Source organism: Ursus arctos, unplaced genomic scaffold, assembly GCF_023065955.2.
Source record: "Ursus arctos isolate Adak ecotype North America unplaced genomic scaffold, UrsArc2.0 scaffold_23, whole genome shotgun sequence".
NCBI lineage: Eukaryota > Metazoa > Chordata > Mammalia > Carnivora > Ursidae > Ursus > Ursus arctos.
In genome coordinates this window covers 22539983-22555215 of record NW_026622908.1, presented here as the reverse complement: position 1 = coordinate 22555215, position 15233 = coordinate 22539983, and the positions used below count along the sequence as shown (strand labels likewise).

General features: G+C 47.3%; 1 protein-coding gene across 6 annotated transcripts in view; it reads left to right on the top strand.

Annotated features, from left to right (window-relative positions):
- Positions 1–15233, top strand: part of SLC1A2 (solute carrier family 1 member 2) — a 95356-nt gene that overhangs the window by 20491 nt on the left and 59632 nt on the right. The window contains exon 1 of one of the 6 annotated variants that reach the window (XM_044389021.3): positions 6907–7046. The exons of the other annotated variants lie outside the window; for them this stretch is intronic. The gene's annotated coding sequence lies outside the window, so the exon portion shown is untranslated. Of the gene's footprint in view, positions 1–6906; positions 7047–15233 lie in introns of those variants that run through there. 6 annotated transcript variants of the gene reach the window in all.

Here is a 15233-nt window from a genome sequence, read left to right as displayed (position 1 = left end):
TTCCTGACTGTATGGGCTGGCATCCAGATGACCAGGTCTGCACACCCTGCCTCCCACTGTAGACTCGTAAAAAAACAGACTGAAGTCACCTCTCAGCATTTGAACACATGCTAAGTCATTACTCCAGAGAGCTATGATCCTGGAGCCATTGATAACAAGGAGATCTGCAGAGAAGACAATGAAAGCCGGTTCCACCCTCTGTCATCCGCTAGCCAGTCCTGGATTATTTCTCAGTCACTGCCTCTGCCTGCTCTCGGGGAAGGTGAGATCACGGGGAAGGTGAGATCACAGGTCTCCGGTGTCATGCTTTCACACTTGTCCCATGGGAAACTTGGCGCCAAGTTGTAAATTATGTGACATCCTTGGTAACGATATGATTCAGTCTGTTGAACCTCCCTGTACCTACTTTGTGGCCTGGGCAAAGACATATTCATTCCTTGTTTGGGGATTTTATTGACGCGCACAGGGAAATCTCCCTTCTATAAATGGACCAAGGGCTGCTAACTCAATAGGAGGCAGGAAGGTATGTGAACGAAATTAGGGAGCAGTTCACTTTCCTCTAAACACTTTTTTCAGAAAAATAGCAGTGCAAGCACAATAACAAATGGTATTTGATGCTTGGCCTTGATGTCAGGGAAGCAATAGGGACTGATGGGGTCTGTGGCCAACTGGAAAACACATGTTCATCTACAGGAGAATTACTTCTTGGTTCTAGCTAATTGTTGCCACTTGGGAATCTAGGTTCTGGGATATCTAGATGTTCCAGTACTTTGATGTGAAATCTATTAGCTCTTAAATGCTGTGAAATGATTCAAATGAAAAAGCAACCACCATAATGACAACAATCTTGTGTTACCCTTGAGTTTATAAGCACTTCTACAGACCCATAGGGAGATCTATCTGGTGGGGAAAAAATGAAGTTGAAGGGGAAGAAATGGTCATGTGGACCAACATCTCAAAAATTGCATATGGCAGTTACTTTAACACTCTCCAAGTGGAAAAGCTCAACTTTGTCATTTAACTTTTTTTTTTAATGTTTTTTTATTATATTATGTTAGTCACCATACAGTACATCCCTGGTTTCTGATGTAAAGTTCGATGATTCATTAGTTGCGTATAACACCCAGTGCACCATGCAATACGTGCCCTCCTTACTACCCATCACCAGTCTATCCCATTCCCCCACTCCCCTCCCCTCTGAAGCCCTCAGTTTCTCAGAGTCCATAGTCTCTCATGCTTCATTCCCCCTTCTGATTACCCCCCCTTTCTCTATCCCTTTCTTCCCCTACCGATCTTCCTAGTTCTTATGTTCCATAGATGAGAGAAATCATATGATAATTGTCTTTCTCTGCTTGACTTATTTCACTTAGCATTATCTCCTCCAGTGCCGTACATGTTGCAGCAAATGTTGAGAACTCGTTCTTTCTGATAGCTGAGTAATATTCCATTATATATATGGACCACAACTTCTTAATCCAGTCATCTGTTGAAGGGCATCTTGTTTCCTTCCATGATTTAGCTATTGTGGACAATGCTGCTATGAACATTGGGGTGCATATGGCCCTTCTCTTCACTACGTCTGTATCTTTGGGGTAAATACCCAGTAGTGCAATGGCTGGGTCATAGGGTAGCTCAATTTTTAACTTTTTAAGGGACCTCCACACTGTTTTCCAGAGTGGCTGTACCAACTTGCATTCCCACCAACAATGTAGGAGGGATCCCTTTTCTCCACATCCTCTCCAGCAATTGTTGTTTCTTGCCTTGTCAATTTTTGCCACTCTAACTGGCGTAAGGTGGTATCTTAGTGTGGTTTTGATTTGAATTTCCCTGATGGCTAATGATTCTGAACATTTTTTCATGTGTCTGTTAGCCATTTGTATGTCATCATTGGAAAAGTGTCTGTTCATATCTTCTGCCCATTTTATGATTTGTTTATTTGTTTCTTGCGTATTGAGTTTGAGAAGTTCTTTGTAGATCTTGGATACCAGTCCTTTATCTGTAGCATCATTTGCAAATATATTCTCCCATTCCATGGGCTGCCTCTTAGCTTTTTTGACTGTTTCCTTGGCTGTGCAGAAGCTTTTTATCTTGATGAAGTCCCACAAGTTCATTTTATCTTTTGTTTCTCTTGCCTTTGGAGATGTGTCATGTCATTTAACTTTTATCATGCAGGAAAGTGGGTAAGCACTGTTGGTACTTTCAATAGAAGGTTAAAATGAAGAGCATTGATGTTCAGTTACAATTTTAAACAATGAACAATTTGCTGGCAGTTATCGCTGCAATTAAAAGAGGTTTTAGAATTAATACCCAACTTGTTATCGTTAATAGTGTTAAAGTTACTACTTATTAAGCTTAGCCATAAAGAAAAAGAATCTTTACATAAGGGGAGGAGTAGATTTGGTGACTTACCTCCATTATTTCGGGCATAATGGCATGGGACAAGGTCATAGTTTCTTAGCAGTGGGGAGAGACGTTGTGTGAACACTTGTTAAATAGGGAGGGATGGGGACCGAGACCCACCCAGCATGCGTGAGGGGCAACAGCTGGGCAGCTGTTGGAGAGTCCATCAGGCTGTGTTTTGCTGATTGGGCTAAGGAAGTTGAGAGTGAAAAAGGAAGTAAAGAGCAAGAGGAGAGACACTTTGGGGGCATATGAGGAGGAAGAAGAAAGATCGCTACAACGAAATTTTATTATGTGTTTGCTGGGTGGTGTGTGATGGAAAGCCTCTTCCTTTTCTCCCCATCCTGTATCATAGAGATTTCTCAGGACCGGACTGTGGGGTTGAATCTGTTCTCAAATAAGGCACAAAAGGCTGAGAGCGAGCTGAATGCGGCCTCAGCATAGACAAGGGGAGGGTGGGTAGAGGAAGGAGGCACGATGTCCGACGGCGAAAGAGCTTGCCACTTCTGTGTTAACTCAAAGCTCTAGGATGTGCTGGAGTCCAGGGAAGTCATCTCAAGGAACACTGCAGAGCTTATCCAACCCCTAGTCCCATATTTTGTCCTAGCACTTAATTTATCTACCAGTTTTTACTGAATACATTTAGGTGCCTGGCATTGTATGGGCCATTATATAGTGGATTTAAGCAAAGAACGGGGCATGATCTTGCTTCGATGTCATGATTTAACAGCCATCTAGAGAACTCACCCACTCAGCAGGAAACCATACTCAGAAATAAATTGAAGATTTTACAAGTTGAGCAAAATTGAGCCTTTCTTCCCCAGCACTTGGGATGAAGGGCACTTGCCTCAGTTGCCAGGGAATGGAGTGGTGTTGATGGTTCATGGCAAACATACTGGACCACTTCCTGGGTGTCGAGGGGTGGCCAGACTGGAATGCCTTCAGGAAGTGCATAGAAAGTCAAGTTGCGTCCACTTGTGCTAATTTGAAGCTGCGGTTGCTTTTGGCAAGGTCATTGGATGTCGGTTGAGCTTTGGGAGACCCCAGGCTAAGGAGTTTCATGCATCCTTTCCTTGTGCTTTGTTTGGTTCCTCTCCAAATCCATATCCACGGGTGGGGGTGGGGGTGGGGGTGGGGAGCCTCTTACCCAGTGCTTGAGCTGGGCAGACTCTTGCCACTTCCTGCCAAGGGCACTTCCCAGATCTGTAGAGCTGGGTCCCCCCAGTACCTCCAAGTCATTATCTCTCCACAGATTCTTATTGAACACCTAATACGTACTGGCTCCAGAGGCGGAGACAGGCCCTTCCCATCTAGAATCTAAGGTCTACTGGGGAAGACGTTCAGATGTTAAGGAAACAACATGGAAGTGATGAAACGTGAAATGCAGTGTCGTACAGGCATGAAAAGCAAGCTTGGGCTTTGGAAAGGATTATTCAAAGGAGCAACAGCTGGGGTGCCTGGGTGGCTCAGTTGGTTAAGCTTCTGACTCTTGATTTCGGCTCAGGTCATGATGCTAGGGTCGTGAGATCAAGCCCTGTGTCAGGCTCTGCGCTCAGCGGGAAGTCTGCTTGGAGTTCTCTCTCCTCCCTCTCCCCCTGCTCGCACTCTCTCTCTCTCTTTCAAATAAATTAGAAAAAAACCCAAAAACCCAAAAAGCAAAGGAGCAACATCAAAGAGTCCATTAAGCTTTCAGGTTCTCATGTGAGAAGTACCACAATCCCCAAACGCCAAGCAATGTGTCGGTCTATTAAAAACAGAGGAAGTGGGTAACCACAGAGAAGTAGTCTGTGTGTGGACTGGGCCACGTCCACGCAGGGCGCTCTGAAGCAACTGTCTCAGCCAGTGGCCAGTGTAAGGAAGGCACGTTCTTCTCTTCGGAAGCAGTTTTCCCCATGAGAGGGTTTCTCTGCTGGGGGTGATGGGATGGCTCAGTTTTTCACTTGTAAATTCAGCATATCAAGCGAGTTTAGAAGTGATTGGACGGTCAGTAAGCTCAGTGGACTGGCGGAGTCAGCGAGACTGAATATTTAGCTGACTGATCAGTAGCCACAAATTTAGTGGCTTGTTAGAAGGAACTGAAGGAAGGAAAGGCACAGGTCCCCGCTGGGGGGAGGTCCTGAGGTGCTTCCCTGGGTGGTGGGAGCCATCAGAGACATGACGTTGACTAGCTGGTGACTGGCTCAGGAGAGAACTAGCTGTGGCTTCGGCCTGTGTCTAACACTTCTTCAGAGCTGGGCGAAGGGAGGAAGTGTGGTGCCGAGGGGCTCAGCCTGATCTCAGCCAGGGAGGCCGAGAGGCACGAACGTGTCTGAGCACGCTGCCTCTCTGGACGGAGGTCTAGAAGGTGGGGAGTGGGCACAGAGGGGATCTCCGTGTCGGCCACCTTGGCCCTTGGGCTTATTGCAGACACGAAATGAGATAATGTAGGAAGCGCTTAGCCTAGGGCCTGGGGCCACATTAGTTTTCTATTGTTGCTATGACAAACCACCGTAAGTTGAGTGTTTTGAAACAATACGGATTTATTGTCTTATACTTCTGGAGGTCGAAAGTCCAAAATGGGTCTCACGGGGCGAAAAGCAAAGTGTCAGCAGCGCTGCATTCTTTTCTGGAGACTCTAAAGAATGCCTCTCCTCATGTTAGCCAGCTTCTAGAAGCCACCCACATATTCCTTGGCTCATGGCCCCTTCCTCTCTCTGCAAAGCCAGCAGTGTGGTGCTGTCTTTCCCATGCTGCTGTCTCTAATTCTCTCCTGTCCTGCCTCCCTTCCACTTGCAAGGGCCTTTGTGGTTACACTGAGCCCACCTGGAGAATGCAGGATAAACTCTCCGTCTCAGAGTTAGCAAACGTAATTCCTTTTTGCTGTGTCACTCCCAAAGTCACAGGTCCTGGGGATTGGGACGTGGACACCCCCACGTGGGCGGTGGGGGGTGTTATTATGCCTACTATGGGCACATACTAAAAAGTCAATCAATGGTCTCTATTTATTACCAGAGCTCCCTCAAATGCGGGGTCAAAGCCTCGACTCTGGCGGATTCCAGGGCTCTGCACGCGGAGGGCTAGCAAGCCTGCCTTGTCTCGCTCAGGGGAGCAGGGATGTGGCCAGACCCCACCTGGAGGGTTGTGCCCCGTCTGGGAGGCACATCGTAACGGGATGTGAGTGGCTTGGGGGTGCTGCAGCAGGATCCTGAGGAGCTTGAGGAGGAGAAAACCCTGAGCAGAGAGGAGAAGCCGCCTTCGTGCGCCTGGAAGGCTGGTGGGTGGAGAGGGAGGCAGGCTTCGTGTATTGTTAAGTGTTGTGTTACGATGAAGAGCGTGAGCCTTTCACTCGGGTAGAGCCGGCTTCCAATCCCAGCTCAGCCCCTCACCAGCCATTGCACCTATGACTTCATCTCTGACCTCCAGTTCTTTCATCCATTAAGAAGGAATAATAATTGCATCTGCCTTGTGAGAGAGTTGGGGGCAGTGAATGAGGTCGTGCACGGGAGCAGCTAGCATATTGCCCGATGGTCACTATCGTCGGTGTTCTTAGATGGCTCTGCAAGACAGAAAAATAGCCAGTGGGTAGCAGCTCCAGGGAAACAGATCTCGGTTTATCACGAAGGAATCGCTGAAGTGACAAGATGCTGAGGCCTGTGATGTGCTTGGTCCCCTTCCCTGCAACTGTTTGGTCATTGACCAGACATTTACATGTGCGTGAACTGCAACAAGGTCACTTGGGGGCTTTTCGGTCATTGACAAGACATTCACATGTGCACGGACTGCAACAAGGTCACCTGGGGGCTTTTCAGTCATTGACCAGACATTCACACGTGCGTGGACTGCAACAAGGTCACCTGGAAGCTTTTCGGTCATTGACCAGACATTCACACATGCGTGGACTGCAACAAGGTCACCTGGGGCTTTCTCAAAAACCCAGAACTCTAGGCCCCCACCCAGAAATGCTCATTTGGGATATTCAGAGATGGGGCTTGGAGATCTGTTTTGTTTTTTTGTTTTTTCCCGGTGGCTTTTATTTTCTGAAAGCAGCTTTAGATTCACAGCAAAATCCAGCAGCAAGTACAGAAATTTCCTGCGCACCCCCTGCCCTGCCCTCAAACACCTGCAGGATCTCCCGACTATCAACCATCTCCGCCAGAGAGCAACATGGGTTACAGCTGAGGAACCACCTGGGGTGCATGGTTGACATGGGGTTCACTCTGGACAAATGTTGAACATGTGTCCACTACTGTAGTATCCCACAACGTCTCGCTGCTCTAAGAATCGGTTGTACTTCACCTACTCACCCCTCCCACCCCATCCCCCAGCCCCCAGCAACCACTGGTCCTCTTACTAACGCTATAGTTTTGCCTTTTTCAGAATGTCCTATGTAGTGTCTGTAGCCCTTCCGGATTAGCATCTTTCACTTAGCAATGTGCATCCGAGTTTCTTCCGTGACTCTTCATGGCTTGGTAGTTTTTTTGGTTGTTGTTGTTTTTTTAGGGTTTTTTTTTTTTTTTTTTAGCTCTGAGTACTATTCCATTGTCTGGATGCATCACTGTTTATTGATCCATTCACCTGCTGAACGACATCTCGGTTGCTTCCAAGTTTTGGCGGTTTCATAATTACGAAGCTGCTATCAACACCCATGTGTGGACACGCATTTGGAGGTCTGTGGTTTTCACAAGTGATTCAGAGACAGATTTGGGGCCTCTTGACCAGATATTCATTTGTCCTGAGGCAGATGGAGGTCTGGAAGCCTCTCCAGTCCTGAAATTCTAGGATTCTGTGAGGACAGTGTGGAGGCTCTGGTTTGGACTAGACATTTTCCTTCTTCCCCCTGGATTTGCTCCCCCGAGCAAGATCCCTCTTTTGCCTCCATGTTCAGTGTCCATGTTTATTGCTAGCACAGAATTACCGAATATAAAGAGCCGTTTCTCCAGGACTGGAGAGAAGTGGCCTGGTTTTCCAAGTTCAAGACAGCCTGTGTTCAAATCCAGACTCTACCACCGGCGAACTGTGACATTGGGCCACTAACGTAACCATCCGCTGCCTCTGTTTCCCCTCCAGTAAAGGTTGCCCATAATAGTATTTACCTCACGAGATTATTGTGAGAATTAATTGAGTTCCTATGTATAAAAGGCTTAGAAAAGTAAGCTTCGCATAAATGTCACATGCTATCAAGATAGCCATCATCCTTCTTGCCAGTTACCAGACAGTTGAGTCCTTCCAAGGGGGGCAGCCCTTCCTGGTGAGGAGCCCAGGTTTTTCCACATCAGCGTGTGCTGCCTGAGTCCCCGGGAACAGGATGATGCCTGTGCATGCTGGTTACCCAAGGGGAGAAGTCAGTTAAATGGGTGCCCCTTTCCCACACGGTACGTCTGAGGCCAGGGACCAAGAAGCAAGCAAGCATCGTCTAAGGTAGGCAACCAGGTGATGGCTTCCTGGAGCTCCTTTTACCCTTTTCCTCATTGACAGCACGCCCCCCTCTGCTTTCCTTGTCTGGGTGCTCGGTTGCGTGTCTCCCAAGTTCATAGCACCTTGACGGACTGGGGCGTTTGAAGGTTTCTGTCACTCTGCAGTTACCCCTAGAAAGAATGGACCCATTCCTGGCTGCACAACCACCTGGCTCAAACCCCAGCTCCACCACTTCTAAGCTTTGTGAGCTCGGGCAAGTTTCAGGATTTCCATTTCTGAGATGGGATCATTCCTCCCCTCTCAGGGATGCCAGGAAGATAAAATAAGGTAATGGATCAGACAGTATTTTGCCAAGTCTGCACGTGTTAACTTATCATGAAATTATTCTTAACTGACTTATTGATAAATTCAACTGAGGAACTGTTGGTGATTGTTTATAAGTTAAAAGATGAGCACAAGGACAGAAGAGCCTGCAGGGAGTCTCGGTATGGAAGGGAGGGATCTTTGCAGCTATGGGCACAGAAAAGCAGAAGAAGGTAAAGACCACAAACATCTTCTTTTTTTGGCCAGGGAGACCCCTCTCTTATAACTTGGGCCACCCCAAATCCCACTGTTTTTGTCTCATCTGAAGGAGACGTTCGCATGTCTCCCATGTATAAGGTGTTCTTGGGGCAAAATTATCACTTGTCCTTTCGCTGGCAAAGCTACCACTACGAGAACCAGCCATTTGGAGGCCAACACCACAATTTAGTTTGCCTGTTTATTTTAAACTTTTGATTCAAGTCTAATGCACAGACAGAAAAGCACACAAATCTTAAGTGACCAGCTTGATTAAGTTTCTCAAATTAAACCCACATGTGAAAGTAGCATCCAGATTAAAAACAAAAAGAAAAAAAGAAAAAGGAAATTGTTAGTATTCCAGTAACCTGGTTGAGGCCACGGAGTTTTAAACACAATTGACTTCAGACCTGACCCTGGGCAGTAGTGTGCGCTTGGCAAAGGTTATGTCTGAGCTCCTCTCCTTTTACTTGGCTTCTGGGTCTGGTTCTGGCCAGGACCTGTGTCAAAGGGTCAACTTCAGCACATCCTGTTTTTAGGGAGAGATATGAGAAGCTCCTTCACACTGGGTTGTCAGGGAAGGGTTGCTTTTTCCATGGCCTTCTGGCTTCAATCTGAGATGCAAAGGACAGGACTCTCAAGGAGGAATTTCAGGGCTCTGGGATCCAGACGTGAGCACCTTTGAAGCTCTCCGGAGAAGCATAAGGGAAGTCCAATAACATCTCCCCACAGAAGCATAGTGTGGCATTTCCAGGGACAGCCCCGGGGGAATCTCTCTCTTTGCAGGGTCATGGTGACCACTTGTCTTCTTGCTTGGAATTGACATTGCACGGCAAGTTTCGCTGCATGGTCTAAAGGAGAGAAAAGGCATACAGACTGTTCTGCTCAAGAAGGGGAAGGACCACACTGACAAAAAGCAATTGAAAGGTGTGACCACACCGCCCAGGAAGTCCCAGCCACTGGTGTGCCCGCTCTCTGTCTAGTGCCTGAAGGCCCTGCGGCTAATTAAGCCACTTAGTCAACATCCCAGCAGCTCCCCTGCCTGGCAGCCTAGGAGGGCTCCGCTGGAAGCTTCAGGGCCTAGAAGAAGAATTTCCCACGCTTGAGGGCCAGATCCAGAGCTCTGTTAATTAAGAGTGCTTCCAGAAGAGCCTTTCTGGCAAAGGAAAGAGTGGTCATGCTCTTTGGTAGAAAGACATTCTGGAAGGTTCAGATTTAGAGCTGTTGATTTTGGCAACTAGATCCTAAGGCGTCTTCCTGTGTCCTCATCAATTTCCCCCAAAGGCCTCATTAGCCGAGCCCAGACTGGTTCATGGCTTCGTCTTCCCTCGAGGATGCTGGGAGCACTGGGGCCACCGTGCCTTGGGCAGGGCAGCTGCCTCAGAGCTGCCAGTGGGGAAGGGCCAGCCCTGCCTGGTGTTGACCTGCGCCTTCCTGCTACCTACAGGTTTTCCTAATGCAGGTCTTCCCTGGGACTAGAACGTGCTTTTTGTTGTCCATTCATTCATTCATTCATTCATTCATTCAACATGCAAAAATTGAGCATCTTCTACATACCAGGAACTGTGCTGGGTGTGAGGGAGAGTAAGACAAGGCCATGCCCTCAGAGTTTATATTCTAGTGGGGAAACAGACAAATCATTGTGATAAATACCTGACCTAGCCCAGGTCAGGACAGGTGAGCTGCAGGGGGAGCATTGAAAAGTCAACAAAGTCTTCCTCAGCAAAGTCATACTTGAATTGAGTTTTGAAGAAGAAATAGAAGTTAGTCTAAGAAGGCTGGGTTGAGGGGGAGAATGGGGAGGACGTTTCAGCTGGAGGAAACTGTTTGCTTCAAGGCAAACTGGGACGAGGGCCAAGTTCCCTGTGGCTCAAAACCCAGAACGCATGCCACATGAATTTCCCCATTTACTGGAGTCGTGCGATGTTTTCAAATGTATTTACGTGTTGTTCGATGAAACGGAGGTGGGTAGCAATTACTTCAGGAGTGACAGGCCCCTGAAGACCGGGCTGGCCAATGTCCTCCCGGGTCATGGCATAATCTTTATTTTTAGAAGAGGTTTCCAGTTTGAGATGATTAAACACCCCACCCCGATCTCCCTACCCAGGCTGGGAGGGTCACTGTTCCTCGGCGTCTTATTTCTATTTTGGGTGGTGCACCTTTCTGGAAATGGGCAAATTTGTTGTGTTGAGGCTGGCTTAGGAGTTCCTGACCTTAGGAGGATATCACAAAAGTCCAGAGGTTTTATACTTGAGACTGTATTCCTGATGTTTTTGAGAGGTTATCTAGTCATTCCAGTGTAGACGTTTACAGAGTGGGAACTTTACAGGCCGCCACCCTTTCGCTCTTCTGGGACTTCCTATTCGTAAAAAGCACAAGCACCATTTGTCGCCAAAACTCAACTTGCTAAAACTAAAGAAACTGTCTTAATAATCATTTGCACCATTTTAGGCATTGCAGACAAAGAAGGGAAACTAACATTGACTGTCAATTACATGTGACATCCTCTTGTGGTGCTTTCCTAAGGATTATCTCATTGAAGCTCTACACTGACCCAGTGAGTCGGGTGGTGTTGTCCAAGAAATCAATGCCTTGTCCCAGGCATGGCAGGGAAAAGAGATTTTAATGAAGAACCCCAAGGCCATGGATTTAGGGAATTATATTCCACCAAGTCTCCTTTTGGCAGCTGCCAATGAGTTGTGGGTGGGGCTTTAACTTCTCTTTCTGGGAAAAATGGATGTGGTTTTTATTTATCGCTTCAGAATTCTGTCTCCTATAATTCTTCCTTGCGCCTTGTGTGAGGATACCCAAAAGCCCCAGTTGGCTCTGCTTTTGCCATTCATGGCATTAGCCAGTGGGGGCCCATTGGTTTGGGAAACGATATGAAGAAGAGACTTCTTTCCTGAAGTTTCTCATCGTGAATGTTTCTGTGCGTGAATGAATCTCCCATTCCATGCAAGTTGACTGTGAATGGGATGTGTGGTCTCTCAATGAATTAGGGATGAATTTGGCAATTGGCTGGTCCCAATGCCAGGCCACCTGTCTGACTCCGTTCCTGTGGCCTTGACCTGCCCATCTCAGAAATCTAGACTGAGACCTGGTCAAGGGTGGTTGGGGGATTAAGAAGATGCTTGTGTTTGAATTGTGGTAGCGAATTTGAACCCTAACTCAGCATTAGTAGTGCTACGAAAACATGCTTTTGGAAAGGGAGACTTGAAGGTAAGGACATAAAGCAATGGTGGCCGTTTTTTATCATTGGTGTGTCTCTTGTCTCTAAGTCACAAGTCTGTCCCTCCCTGTGGGTCGACATGAAGCAATTGGGCTGTCCCCTCATGGTCGATGATTCATCTCATGGTAAACTCTAAGCTTATTCAGTCCCAAGTGACTAAAAATGGAGGCTACTGACGGAGGTGAAGATCCTCTCTGTCCCCCCAAAGAATCACAGAATCTTAGAACATTAAAGAATTTCTAATTCAACCCTCTGATTTTACAGATTACATGCCTGGGACCTAAAAAAAAAAAAAATGGCCAAAAATGATGCCTAAACCCTATTGGTATCTTACACTGAGTTTGTTTCCATCATTCCATACAACTCTATCCCCTGTCTACTAGTTGTGGGCAAGTAGCTTTATATCCATTTTATTCCCCATACTCTTTCTAACCCAACCAGGTAGGAGCGGGCCTGGAATTAGAACCTAGACCACCTGACTTCCTGTTTCATTTTGTCTGCAGGTCCAATCCTGTCATGATTTGGGAAAACTATAAACCACGTTCTTTAGCCAGATCTCTGGATGTCCAGGAAAAGGCCATAGAAAAGGAATATTATTTGTGAAGTCTAGAGTGGTTCACCAGCAGGACCTTTCTAGAAAGCATTTTTGTGATCTGAGAAATGGACACAGCAACCCCAAGTTGAATAGAAGAAGGGACTGAGGGAGATGTGGGGGTTGTTAAACCTTTAGATTTCATTCACAGAGTCTTTGAGGACGCAGTGGCTGTCAGAGAGAGAGAGAGAGAGAGAGAGAGAGAGTGTCTGACTTTTTGGTCAGTGAGCATCCTTGACACCATTCCAGCAGGTCTTACAGGACCTAGTGAGGGTGGAGGGGCTGGCGATGGGAATGCCCCCACTGTCTTAGAGTTCCAGTCCCTTTTACAGCAAGGATGGTGTTCTTTAGGGAGCTGGGGAAACCCCAGATGTGGGGCAATCACAGCTGTAATCACCACGTCATGGTGCTCCGTGCTCAGAGCTGATAGCCCCGGCATTTTCAGCGTTGTTTTCCAAACACGCCAACGACCTGATAAGAAAGCCCCCCCAGCAGGCTCTATTTCTGTTTTTGAGGGTCTGACCTAGGATCTCCCATTAGGGCAATTCCTGGGCATTGTCTCTTCAGGCCTCAGCCTCAGGCAGCAGAGGGCTGCGTGGTGATGCAGGCCAAAACCATCAGTTGCTCTTAGGTTCCCTGGGGAATGTTCTGCTGCCACCTTACCGAGCCAGTGGAGGAGGAAGAAAGAGTTTGGTGCCAATCTGGCAACACGGAAGTGTGCAGGCAGCAAATCTGAATCCGACCCCACATCTACTGAGCCTATTCTTAGAGGCTCTTGGCAGAGCAAGGGAAATCGAACGCTAATGAAAAGCAGGTTCTGAGAAGAGCTTCAAACTCAGCACCAGCCCCATTACATGTTCCCTTTTGGGCCACAGAGGAAGTCTTGCACGATAAGCTAGCTCACTGGTGAGATAGCTCTCGTGGATTTGTGTGAGAAGGAACGAGGCAGCGACGGCAACCTGCACAGCCATTGATGTCATTCAGTGAAGCCAAGCCGAAGGGAATGACAGGCTCATTCTTCAAGTTTTCAGTTATCCAAACAGATGTCCCATCACATGGCCTTATTTGTGGGGGCCCTGGGGAGTGATCGGCAGTGTTGGTTTACAGAAACTTCCAGTATTAAGGGATTGTCTTGCTAAATCTTCCATCCAGAAGAAAGAGGAGAAATAGAGGCGGTCAGCGGTGTTGGCCAGCGTCAGGCTGGATGGGTTTGGGCTAACCAAGGCACACTTGGGCTTTTAAATTCCTTCTTGCTTGGCTCTGTGTGCACTGCCACGGGCTGTAGGAAGGGAGGATTGATAAGGGGCTCAAGGCACACACTTGAGATAACTTTCTGTGTTTATCCAGCGAGCTTGCCCATATCGGGTCTTGCCAGGGTAGCAAATGTGCAGGCTTTTGTGACCTTAGCCTTCCTGTGGGGTCCAGCTCACCTCTCCCTGCTTTCAGCTGGGATAGCCAAAACTCCCATCATATCTGTGATGGTAATAGGGCACAGCGCTACTGGTTTGGCGTTCTGTTTGAATCCATGCCCATGTTAAACCCAGCACGTAGATGCCCAGAGTTGCATCTGGTGGGAGCTTCAGGCTCTAGTTTGGATAGACAGGTTTCCAAAGTGTATATATTCCATTTATGTGTTAAGCTCCAGGCAAATCGCATCAGAATTTAGGAGACCCCTCATTCCCTGCAGGTTTTGGTTCTAATGTTCCCTTGCCACAGAACCTCCCTTGGCCACCTGATGCAGGATAGCACGCCTCCTCCCTACGTGTCCTCCTCCTGTCTGAACGTATCTGCACTTGAAATACCTCGTCTGTTTCTTTGTTCTTCCACTAAAATGTGCGCTCTCTGAGAGCAAGGGCTTTGCTCGCTCTGTTTACTGCAGTATCTTTAGCACCTGGAACAACATGGGACCTTGTCATATGTGCCCAACAGAAATCTGTGGAATAAATGCAAGACTGGAAAGAGGCTTGCTGAAGCGGTAGGCTGCCAGTCTATCCATAAAAGGGTCTCATTCCCAGGAGAAAGCAAGGTACCCCTTGTAGTTATTTTCTCATTCCTAATTTCTTCGAGGAAACTTTCATCAAGCGCTTGGAGTCAGGTGTGAAAGATCACAGCCTTGCTCTCCCAGGGTTCACGGACTGGTGGCGGATGTAGACATTTGCATTAAATCCCTTCTTTAAGATACAACTCTGGTATCAGCCCTCCTGGGAGCCTTTCTTGAACACTCTTCTTCCCCAAAGTGAGCTTAGGTGCCATTTTTCCCATTTGCATAGCATCCCCTGCAGAACTTGACTGTGGCCCACATGTAAAGCAGACAAATACCATACAGTGTGCTTTCTGTTCCCCTCATGAGCTCCTTAAGATCAAGGATTGCACCTTACTCTTTCCTGAGTGGAGCAGCTGACATATAGAATACTCAGTAAGTGGGAGATCTCTTTGTGATTGCCGCTGTTACTATGTGCATTCAGTAACCAACATTCATATAGCCGTGTATATGTATAATCTCATTGAAAATATTCTGAGGCTCTATAAGGCTTAGAAACAGCTCCGTATTGTTCTGTAATATGATATAATGCTGTCTTCTACAATATTCCCCATTTCAGGCTCTCCTTGTGTTCTGGAGATGCAGTGGTCACTTAGGTTGGTGTGGAATCTTTACCAAGAGTTCTTAGGGGACTTCGTGTTCCTAGATGCAGGCTGGGATCCTGATGTACTTTACAAATCGTCCTCTACGTGCCGATGTCAGGGACTCCTATGAGCCTGGAGCATTTGTTTCATTTCAAGGGGGGCTGAGGAAGTCACGGGAATTGTCTCAATAAATACATGTGGGTTCATGGCAGTTTGGTGCTGCCACTTTGATGTGGCTGTTTTGATTCAGGGTTGCAGGGACATTTCGTCATGGCCTGAAAATCTAACCAAGGATCGTGCCCCACAGGCCCCCAAGCACACTGCTGGACTGAGTGTATGCGTAAACCTAGTATCTGTGTGTTTTCATTTTGACATGGTTGTTTGGATGCCTGACACTTTCATTATATCTATGGAACTTGCCAGAACACTTGATGT